At 36.9% G+C, this 12,484-nt stretch overlaps 1 pseudogene; it reads left to right on the top strand.

Annotated features, from left to right (window-relative positions):
* The first annotated feature begins 540 nt into the window (after positions 1-540).
* Positions 541-12,484, top strand: part of LOC101572771 — a 13,621-nt pseudogene continuing 1,677 nt past the window's right edge.

Genomic DNA, 12,484 nt, shown 5'->3' with positions numbered 1-12,484 from the left:
TATGCCCCTATAAATTTGTATGTTCTGTATCAAGGTTGTTCTCTTATAAACCACTGACTATTAACAAATTGGTACCAGAAGTGGGGTTATTGCTCTGGCATTACCTGGCCTGTGTGGTTTAAGACACTTCTGAATTAATTTGGAAAAGTTTTAAGAGAGAGGCTGAAGAAGCAGCCCTAGAACTCTATAACCTGTATGGAAAACTCTGGTCATAGCCTAGAAATTCAAAGTGCTAAATGAAATGCACCAGTAAGGATGAGGCTCAAGAGGCCTCTGTTGAGAATGACTCCATTGGGTGCTGGAACTCAAGCTGTGTATGCTGTGCTGTGGCAGAAAGTTGGTCTGCATTTTCTTGGGCTTAGAGATATTGCCGGGTTGAAGAAAAAATTCATTGTTGTATGGTGTTGCTTTGTGACATGACTACTGTTGAGGGCTCATGGCTGGATCTATGCTGGAATTAAGAGCTAAGAGCAAGCAGGGTCATTTAAAGCTTTTGACCACAGGGGAGGCTCTTACAGGGCTGTGGGTTGCAAAGACGAAATGGAGGAAGATGTGGTTGTTGAAAGGGAACAGTACAATGAGACAGTGGTCTGAAGCCTTTTACCAGAAGAGAATAATGTATTTGGAATGCAGGAGATATCTTAGGACATCTCTCTGTTTTGCTGTGCCCTGTTGTGTTACTGTGCCCTGTTGTTAAAGTTAATGGAAAGCAAAGATTGTGACTGTGATTGCTTTTAATACAATTTCTATGTAGTAAAATGATGTATGCAATATTAGATTTTAAGTAGTGCCAAATCACATAAGTGAAAACAAAAGTTAAAATTTTAAGCCATATTTTAATATTGCCACACTGCATTTGTGTATAGTGTACTCTGTAAACAAATTGTTAACATTTTAAGAGTATACATTGCTAATGAAACAAGTAAGATTTTAGAATCAAGTGAGAGCAGAAAAGTAGTTATTTTAAAGCTTTAAATTGGTAGATTTTAGATATTTTTTTCATAATCAGGTTATTTAGATGAGGCATTATGGTTTTAACCTTGATTTTTTTTTTTTTTTTAAGTACAGGGTCTACACGGTCTCAATAGGTAGATGGGACTAATAGTGATCCACCTGTGTTCAGCCTTCCAAGAGCTGGAATTACAGGCCCATCCCACCCTGCCCAGTCTTAATCCATGTCTCAGAGCACCCTGGGTATAGTACCTGCAGGGAATACCTAGGATTAAATCCTGGCCACTGTGCTCTGCCTAGGCATGGGTTGTATTCTGCAGAGCTATCTGGTTGGTCCTTAACCTTGAATTTTGAGCAATCTTTAGAAGGAGAAGGATTTTCTTTTTTTGCTAGTTCAGGCTGCCTTTAGGGCAGGTCTGATATGGCTTGTGGAACTAGATATTGAACTGTGGTTCCCCTGTACCTGATTACATTTGTCCAAGTCACTCTTTAAACAACTGAGCTATCTGGTAAGCCCCCCTTGAGCAATCTTTGAATATTCGTTTATGGTATGGAAAGTGGTACAATAATAATTGTATATATGCAGTGGCTATATTAATATAAACCTGAGTAGATCATGACATGATAACTCCATACAACTCTGCCACTGAACCCTATGGCTTAAAGAACTGTGTTTGGTTATTAAGCTGATCAGGTGGATTGCAGTGCATGGTTCTGAATGAGGAAGACCTACCTGAAGATCATTGCATGAAAGGAGAATTAGGGGCTGTGTGGGACTGATTTCTAGGGAGAGCCATTGTTGCTGCCTTTTCTGATATAGACTCAACTGATCTCATTGTCAGAGGAGTTCAGGCCTGCATTGTTTCCCAGAGGGCTGATGTTCTCTTTCAGGGAACTTTATTCTTCCTGACTTCACTGTGAATGCCTTAGCCTTCTGGGACAGATCCTTTACCCTGCTGACCCAGACTTTCTAGCTTCCATCACTGGCCTTCAAGGTTCCTGGTGCAGATATTTGATGAGGACTTGCATAAGATGTTTCTGTGGACTGAAACCTTCTGCTGGAGACATGGGGGACATTTTCATGGGATCTAGACCTTTTATCCATTATTTGGATCTGTGGGGCATAGATAGAGCCTTTATATTATTTTGCCTTTGACTTTTTAGTTGAATATTATAAATTCTATAAATTTATGTTTTCTATATAAAATCTTTCCTTGAAAAATTGCAAATGGACTATTGCACATACTATAGTAAACAATTGCAGTTACTTTATTTATGAATAAAAACCTTAAGTAAATTATCCCAGTAGGTAAATCCAGCATTTCAATGTTAGCAGCAATGCAATTACTAACTATACATATGTATATTTGTGTATTTTGTTTTGTTTAAAATACAGGTACTCGTAGGTTATCATGTTTTGAAAATAAAGTCCACATAAAAATCTGGGCTGTGAAGTTGAATGAAGAAAAGGCATGAATTTGTATCTGAATGAAAGTCAACCTAGACAGTTCCTTCACTTTTGTTATATTCAACCCTTCCCAATATATACACATGTCTGTCTATATCTATATATCTATATCTAAAGAATGATTTCATAGCATTTTCTGAAAGCTATCATATGCCAACAAATAATTTATATATCCTAAGTATTATATAATTTAATTATTCAAAGTGTTTACTAAATGTTACTTTCATCTATATTTTGGAGCTGAAAGAAAGGAGGTACAAAATACATAAGTAAATGTGCCCATAATTAATAAATGAATATTAATAGAGATAGTATTTAAATTGAAAAAGACAAGTGTCTGACTTTTCTTTTAAGCACTGTGCTACAAATTTTGTAAATTTTATGTGTTTAGTGTATAAACTAAAATTTTATGTACAGTTCTTGTCACCTAAATATCTTATTTACCAGTACAAAAACAAAAATTTACAACTGTTAGAGGCTGTTATGGTTTGTGTCTAGTTGTCCTCCCAAAGCCTCATGCAGTCATGGGGTGAGGACTTCTAGAGTTTGTGTTAAGGTATGATCCACTGGGATTTTGTGTGATCCAAGCCTGGGATTATGGGTTTTAGTACTGCTGGGATTACCCATAGGTGGGTAAGTACTGGGAAGTACCCATAGGTGTGAGTACTTCCCCTACCCTGGGGCAGGTAATTTGCATTACAATGTAAGGTGGGAAGAGAAGCTAGCTGCTTGAGCTGCTGCTACTCCTCCCTTGCTTGTTTGCTCTTTGCCACCGCCATGAAAGGTTGCTTTCTGCTCTGTGCTGCTCTGCGTTGGACCCAGCTGAGTATGGACTGAAACCTCCAGTAACTGTGAGCTAAATAAACCTTTCCTTCCTTCATTTTGAGTGTCGGGTATTTGTCCCAGCAACGAGAGAAGAGTAACTAAGACAGAGGCTTATAATGGCATGGCACTTGACTTTTTTTTTTTTTTAAAAAGGAGGCATTTATAACAATAATAATTAATAATTAACCCAAATGGAACCTATTTTATCTAGTGAGCAAATATTGCATTCTTCACCTTCCCAATCTAACATCAGAAGCAATGACAGAGTAAGTTCAAAATAAATCTTAGGTGGATCTACTATGTTAAACACTCATGACTGTAGAGTGTGTGATAAGTATAAAGGAATTATCAAGCCTCTTCAGATGAGTAAAGGTAAATATTATTTCAGTCACAAACAGACAACAATAGACTATGTGCTTTTGAAAGAACACTTAATTAAAAAATAAGTTGTCATCATATACATTTAGATTTCTAGGAGAAGCACTCTTAAGGAATGTCTCTGAAAGTTTGAATGGTGTGGCAATAAGAACTTTCCTTTGAATCAATATGTTTAGAAACTCCTCTGTTCTAGTCAAGGGTTTTTATGATTGAATAAAATATAAAACTAAAGAGTGAGGTATGAAGTTTTAGAGGTAAGAAGTCATTATGTTCTTCATATGGCTTAGTTTACATTTAAGAAATTAATTTGAGAAGAACTGACAGGGTCTTATATCTATGCATATACATCAATATACAAATCACAGAACAAGTAAAATAATCATGCGAGAATTCTGGGAAGAACTCAAAGATCTTCAGTAACCAAACAAACATCCAATCCAGAAAAATTCACATTCAAATTTTTAATTAATTTTACATTATTTTGCTAATGTCCCACTTTCTTCCAGCTGTTCCAGAGGCATAATTTCAAAATTATTCCATCAAACCAAAATGAATAGACTGGAAAGTATTTGCAGAGATTCAGCCTATCTTTGGACTTCAAGCGTGATCAGTAGTACCTCTTACACATGAGGAGGACAACTGAGTTAAATGGCTGCCTGATGTGAGTCTCACAGCAAACTTTATGAAAGCAATATTGGCAAGCAGAAGTTGGAACCACAACAGACAAAGATGCCAGTGGGCTAAATTAAAATGGCTCTCTAGAGGCTATAGTTTTGGGAAGGTGAATAAAATAGAAAATCTTTGGCCAGAAGAGTCTGAATGAGATTTTGGGGAGAAATTATGGCACTTAAATACTACTTGCTACAAATTGAAATCAAGGCACACATTTGGGCACAGACAATGGGAAAACCAAGAACAGTTGATTAGATCTCCAAACTTTACCCTTGTTACTCTCACAGGCTAGGAATGTGCTAACTGGCCAGTTGTTTTGTATCATATTGCAAACAATGGAAGAACTGTTTTGTTTTCTTCAAATGCTTAATTCTGAAGAGAAAATTATGAACTTTATATAGAAACAGGGAATCATTAGCCACCAAAAAGACCAAAATAGTAAACACTCACTAAACAAATGCATAGAATAACCATGCTCAAAAAATTATTTAAAATTTTTTTAAAAGTTTTAAAAACCTAAGGGATATGGGAAAAGACAAAACTAAAGAATAGAGGAAATTATGCCTGAACAGGATGAGAATATGAGAAAAAACCCCGACAATTTTAAAAACAACCAATCAGAAATTGTGGTGTTGGGCTGATGACATAGCTCAGCGGACTAAAGTTCCTCCTAGGCAAGCTTAGGCAAATGCAGCAACTACGGTTCTATCCCTGGCACCACATGCCATGCCAGCTCTGCCCCCTGGTCAGGCCAAGTCGGTCAGAGTCCAGGCATAGTGGTGCACCTCTATAATCCCAGCGATGGGGAAGCTGAAAACAGGAGGATCACCACAAGTCTGAGCTGAATAGTGAGACCCTGCAACAATCAACTACATTAAAAGAAAAATAAACAAATAAACAAATAAATAAATAAATTCTGGTGCTGAAACAATACAATTATTGAATTGGAAAAATTCAACAAAGAGTGCAAAAGTAGACTTGTGTGGGCAGAAAGAAGAATAAGTAGACCTGAGAGCAGGTTATTTGAGATTAAAGAAGTAGGAGCAAAAAGGTCAACACACACACACAGAGTTAGTAGAGTTTAATAAATTCATCATAAACCATTATATGATCCAATAAGCACATACTTATGGTCCCAGAAGTATAAAATAATAATAAGAAATAAATTATTTGCATAAATAAAGGCTTCATTTTTGAAGCCAAAGTATGTATTAGCACATCTAATAGGTTCAATGAATTCTGGGTAGAATAAATCTAGACACCCAATCAGTGTACGTTACAGTAAACTGTAGAAAGAGAAAGAGAAAATCTTGGGAGAGCAAAGGAAATTTGTTATATAAAAGGCATACATTATATGTCTGAGAGATCAGTCCCAGGCATATCTCCGTGCAACTCAGCATTAAGTATGAACAAGGTTCCTCATATATACGCCAGAGCTCACTCATAACATCTCTAGACCTGTTCTAATATCAGAAGAAACTTGAAAATTAGTGGAACAAACTAGAGTTTTGATCACTGTGAGCCTTAGAGCAAGCCTAAACTCCTAACAGTAGTGGTAACCCACTGGTGATTTCTATGATTGTGGATAAGTGATATGGGTTGCCACTACTGTTTTGGCCAAGGAACTTTTCCCAGTAGCTATTCCTCAACAATTGGCATAACAGCTATCCTCAGATATCTACACATGGATGGATCTCTAGACCTGTCCTGGAACGAGGCAATTGGACAAGCTCTAATTTCAAACTCTGTCACTACTCACTGTGTCATGGGACTTGATGTGCCCCTAAGACCTTGCAGGTTTTTGCACATTCTGGCATGAACCTGGTTAGCCTACACATGTGTGACCTAAGGACCACTACGTTTAGTAACTGTACTTTCAGAAAGCACAGTGTGGAGCAAAACCCATTTGTAGAAAGCAGCTAGCACACAATATTGACCTGAGGACCAGCAAGATAGCTCAGGGGACTAAGCACTTGATTAAGCAAGCACAGGGAACAGAGTTTGATCCCTGGCGCCATGTGCCATGCAGGCCCCACCCCCAGGCATGCTGAGCCTACCACTGAGCCCCAGTGTGGTGGCATACCCCTATAATCTCAACACTGGGGAGGCTGAAAGCAGGAAGATCACTAGGAGCTCAAGCTGCTTAGTTAGGACCAGCCCTGTATCCAATACCCACACAGATACACACACCAAAAAAAAAAAAAAAAAAAAAGGCAAAGAAGAAACAATTTTGATCTTAAATTTATCTCTGAGCTTTGGAAATTTAATGACTATAGCTCAATGGCCCCAAAACAAGCCTGCCTGGTGACAGATGTTCTGGAATAACTCTAGCCTGAGAAAGGCAAGTGTCTCCAGTCTCCTGGATTTCTATTTCAGCTAGCATCATTTGTGTCTAACTGTAAGAGTCTTGCTCTGTGAGTCCACACAAAACTAAGCCAAGAATAGCATGTGCCTGTCTTACCTCATGGCTATGCTAGTCTTACCAGTCTACAGGCTCAGAAAGTGATGAGGCTTGAATACACTGATGAAAACACACCTGGCACTAGAGTCTGTTTGTGTGTGTGTGTGTGTGTGTGTGTGTGTGTGTGTATGTGTGTGTGTGTGTGTGTGTGTTGTTTTTCTTTTTCTTTTTGTTTCATATATGGTAGTTCTTCCCAAATGCTGGCAGAATACCACAGTGCCAGAGCAGAAGCTGGTAGCAATGAGTGAGACCTCTTAGCCTTCCCTGGAATAACGGAGAGGCTCGTAGGAACTGATTTTCCTTTCTAGGCACCCTGCTGGTTTGTTCTGAACAACACAGCCATTGTGGATTTTGATTAAACTGGGTTTGCATTATCTGATGATACCAAAGCAGTGACAGCACACAATCAGCACACTCATTGCAAACATGGACTTGAGCAACATCCAGTGCAGAAGTGGTGGAAATGACAACAGGATGGAAAAATGGCCTGATTTGTACTCTTGGAGAGATAGCTAAGACCAATCCAGGTTCAGAAGGCTGAAATAAATATTCTGTCTTTCAATCACCAGGTGATATATATTGCATGCCAATGTCTTATAAAGGATTTGAGGATATTACGAACACATCTAATAGCAAAATAAGGTGCTAGAAAATACCTAGGCACTAATCAGAATGAGAAAGCCATTTACAAATTTTAAATAGCTCTTTTTAAAACAACTTGATGACCTTTAAACATGCAAAGAGCTCCATATTCTATCAGATAAATTAATGAAGAGACAAAAGCAAATTTAAAGAAACAGAGTTCTTTAACCTGAGAAATAAAGACAGTAAATCTTTAAATTTGGTAGAGGACATCAGTAGCAGATAACTCAAACAGAAGAAATAATCAACAAGCTGGGAGACAAGTTATTTGAACACATGAAATGAGAAAAGAAAAAAATTAAACTGAAGAATACAGAGCTGTGAAGAGAAGTTAGAGTAGTTTGAAATACTGCTAAAATAGCAAGTATTCATGCTATGATGCTTTGAGAGAGACTAGAGAATGCAAAGAGATTTTTTTTAAACTTATTTAAAGAGATAAAACAAAGCATACTAAAACCCTGGAGATGGTACAAGTTTCAGAGTACACAAGTCAAGACTCTTCAGTCAGATCTAAATCAATCATACTCCAAGATATCTTCTCAATAGTATCTCAAGGTGAAAGATAAAGCAAAAATTCTCAAGACTGCAAGAGAATACTATTTACATATAAAATGTTCCAATTTGCCTGAGAGAAGACTTCATATTAGAAACTACACAGGTCGAAAAAAGAGTGTTAGAAGATTTTCGCAGTTTTAAAAGGAAGAGCTGGAAGTGCTTTTAAAATGAGTGAGAGGTAAACATATTCCTACTGAAACAAAACTGGAGGCAATGTAACTCCACCAGACCTGTAATAAAAGAAAGATAATGCAGGATTCCTCACACTGATGTAAGGGTAGTGCCTAAGAAGAAAACACGAGACAATATAGAAATCAGTGGTTAAATTAATTGTAGGGAAATCTTTAACACAGTCAAATGTTGTAAGTATATTACATAAACTATTCATGTATTTAGTATGAAGCCTAAAAAAACAAAATAATTAGGATAATATTTAAATTAATGCATTCAGAGAAGCAATATAGAAACATAATACATCAGAACCTAAAACTTTAGAGAGGATAAGAATGTATGCATTACTATTTATTCTTTCTACTCTCATTTTAAATACCATTTTAAGTTGCTTTTATTTCAAAGTAACTTCTGTAGTCAAAGAACAATTTTTCTAAGCTTCATGAAACCAAAGGCAAAAGCCATATTAGACAAAGCAAAAATAACAAAGATGAATCAAAAAAAAAAAAAACAAAAACAAAAACAAAAAAACACTGCCAGGGAAATTCATTAACCCCAAAGAAAAAGACATAAGGGAGCGAGAAAAAATGAAAGACATAAGGGAGTAAGAAAAAAACTACATTAAAACTTGCAAACAAGTTACAAAATGTTTGTGGTAAAAACTTGGCTATTGATAATTACTTTGAAAGTAAATTGAGTTCACTAATTATAGAAAATAAACAAACTGCATGCATTTTAGACAGATCTCTCTATGTCATACTAACAAGAAAGTTGTCCACATATAAGGGCACGAGACATTATCAGAACAGGACATCCAACAAAAGGTTATATATAATTTCAAACAGCAAATAAAACCTCCAAAAGATATCATGTACTAGGCCAGAAAAATAAATCTCAACAAATCTTTAGAAACTACAGTTGTATCAAATATCCTTTCAAACCACAATGCAGTAAAACTAAAAATATATATCAAGTACTTTGAACACTACATAACATATGAGGATTAAGAAACTGAGTTTTAAACTCCTGGTCAATCACAAAATAAATAAAAAAGACATTCTAAAGATGTATTAAAAATGAAAATGGACTTGTAACATATCAAATACATGGCAGATGGTCAAAGCAGAAGAAAGGGAATTTACAGCAATCGTATTAGAAAGATGACTTCAAATAGATGACCTTTTTCTATAGACTCAAGAAGTAATGAAAGAACAAGTCAAACACAAATTACTAGAATAAATGTGATAATACAGATTAGAGTAGAAACAACTAAAATAAAAACTAAACCTAGAACACAAATAGTCATGAAATGAAGAGCTAGTTAGTTCTTTGTAAGGTAAACAAACCAAGAACAAAAGTCATATGATCATTTCAATAGATACATAAAAGGGCCAGTCAAATATCTCTGCAGATTAAAGTGCCTGCAAGCAGGGGCAGGGGCCATGGGTTTGATCCCTGGGCCTGCTGTGCCTGTCCTGCCCCAGGGGCATGCTGAGGTGACAATTGAGACTGGGTGTGGTGGCACATGTCTGTAATCCCAGCTCCTGGGAGGCTGTAAACAGGGGGATCACTACAATTCTGACCTAGTAGTGAGACTCTGAACACTCTGCAGACCCTTCCCCCTGAAAATGCATAAAAAGCATTTGACAAATTCCAACACTTATCTCTGATACATAACACAATGTGATAAAAGCCAACTGTGACAAGCCAGCAGCCAACATTACACATAATGGTCAAAAATTGAAAGTTTTCACTCTAAAATAAAGAACTAGAGAAGATCCATTGTCACTATTCTTATCCCATAGAGTTCTGAAAATTTAGCAAGAGCAATTAAACAAGAGAAAGAAAAAAGTTCTTTTGATTACTTTTATCTCATTGCTGGGACAAAATACCTGATGCCCATATTAAAGAAGGAAAAGTTTATCTACCCCACAATTTGTGAAGGATTTATCTACAGTCACCTGGCTCCAAGCCAGCATGGTATACCCAGGATGACAGGTCTTGGTGGTGAAAGATGGAAAAAACAAGAGTAATAAGAGTAAAGAGAGAGAAAGCCTTTTTATTGTACTATGCTGTATGCAGACAACCTGGGGTAGGTATAGTACTGACACCCCAAATCCCAGCATTGGACAATGAATCAACCTCAAATTCTAGAAGCCCATCCCCATAACTATATGAGACTTTGGAAGACGTCTAGACACATAACAGCATAAAGATAGGACAGGAAGAAGTAAAATTATCACTATTTGTTGATGACATGATCCTCTACATAGTAAAGCACAAAAACTCCACCAAAAATGTTAAAGATTTTTTAATCAGATTCAGTCATGTAGGTGGATACAAATTCAATAGGTAAAAGTCTAGCATTCATGTACAAAATAGAAACTGAGTTAAAAAATTAGGGAAACCACAACTTTCCTTAGCACTGAAAACATGAAATATTTAGCAACCACTCTAGCAAAGGATGTGGAAGACCTCTACATTGAAAATCACAGTACTTTCAAAAAGGTTACTGAGGAGAATATCAGAAAATGGAAAGATGTCCCTTGCTCATAGGTAAGAACAACAAATGTGGTAAAAATATTCCTACTCTCTGAACTGTTACACAGATTTAATGCCTTCCCAATTAAATACTATTAACATACCTCACAGAAATAGAGAAATTTTTCTTAAAATTCATTTGGATTCAGAAGGAACGTAGAATAGCAAAACAATCCTAGGCAACAAAAGTAAGAAAGAGGATCACATCCCTGACTTGAAATTATATTACAGAGCTACTGTGGTTAAAAGCAACATGGTACTGGCAAAAAGAGAATTTGGAATCAGTGGAAAAGTCTAGAAGCTGCAGACACAATTCCAAACACCCTCAGCCACCTTATCTTCATCAAAGGGGCCAAACATGTTGACTGGAAGAAATTAGCCTATTTTATAAATGGTTCTGGAAAAACTGGGTTTATACATGCCCAAGACCAAAACTAGATGCATGTCTGTCACCAGGCACTAAACCAAAATAAAATGAATCAAGTATCTAAGTATTAAAACAGGAGCATTAAGTCTGCTGAAAGGGAGAATAGGTAGGACCCTTGAAGACATGAAGGTGTAGCCAAAGACTTTTGGAGCGAAACCCAATGGCATGGGAAACAGTACAAAAATTAACAACTGTGATAGGATCTTATTAAAAAGCTTTCCCAAAGCAAAGGAAATCACCAACAGAGTAAAATGATAGCCCACAGAGTGGGGGAAAAATCTTAGTAGTTCCTCAGATAAAGGACTAATATACTGAATATATAAAGAATTGAGAAATCAGAACCCCCCCCAAATTTAAAGATCTAATCCATAAATGGGTATCTAAAATGAAAAGAGACTTCTCGAAAGATGTACTAATGGCAAATAAATATATGAAGAAATGTTCAACATCATTTTTCATGGAGAGATGCAAATTAAAGCAAAGTTGATATTCCATCGCACTCCAGAAAGAATAGCTATCATCAAAAAATGAACCAGACTAAGCACCTACATAGGCAGGTGCAGGAACCAGGATTCAATCCTCAGCACCACGTGCTTCACTGACCCTGTCCCCGGGTGCACTGAGCAGGACAGGGGACAGGCTACAGTGGTGTGCAGCTGGAATCCCAGAGCTAGGGAGGTTGAAAACAGGAGGGTCACTACGAGTCTGAGCTGTGTAATAAGAGCATGTTACAAATACATAAAAAAAGAAAGAAATTAACAATAGAAATAACAAATTCTAGAAGGACTGGGGGGAAAATGGAACCCTTCTACACTGTTGCTGGGTGTGTATGCTGGTGCAATCACTGTGGAAATCTCTGCAGATTTCTCAAAAATCTAGAATTAGAGTCCCACTTATTGCAAGTATTCCTCTTCTGTTAGCTCCCCAAATTAATTATAATCATCGCATCACAATGATATATATGTACTCACATTTATAGTAACAGGGTTTGTTATAGCTATTAATGGAAAACTGCCCAACTGTCCCATCAACCAATGAACAGATAAAGATGAAATAGTGTTTTTATTCAATGGAGTACTACACAGCCAACAAGAAAGATAAACCCGAGACATTTCTAGCTAAATGGATGCACCATGACACCATAGTCTTAAGTGAAATAAATTAGTCACATGTATATATCACATTGTTTTTCTGATATAAGAAACTGCAAGTGTCGGTAACAACTAAAACATATGATAAATATTGGGAAATAGGAAGAAATTGTTAAAAAGAAATGGGGAAGCTGGTGGACGAGAGTGAGATAGCAGTGAAGTCCCTGGCACCTTTGTGACCACAGAAGACGGAAGGCAATGAGACATCCATGGGCACTGCACCGATTGCGAGAATGAGCAGG

The sequence above is a fragment of the Octodon degus genome, unplaced genomic scaffold (genome assembly GCF_000260255.1).
Source record: "Octodon degus isolate 3935 unplaced genomic scaffold, OctDeg1.0 scaffold00217, whole genome shotgun sequence".
In the NCBI taxonomy this organism is placed as follows: Eukaryota; Metazoa; Chordata; class Mammalia; order Rodentia; family Octodontidae; genus Octodon; species Octodon degus.
The sequence above is the reverse complement of the archived record's forward strand: the minus strand, read 5'-3'. Positions and strand labels throughout refer to the sequence as shown.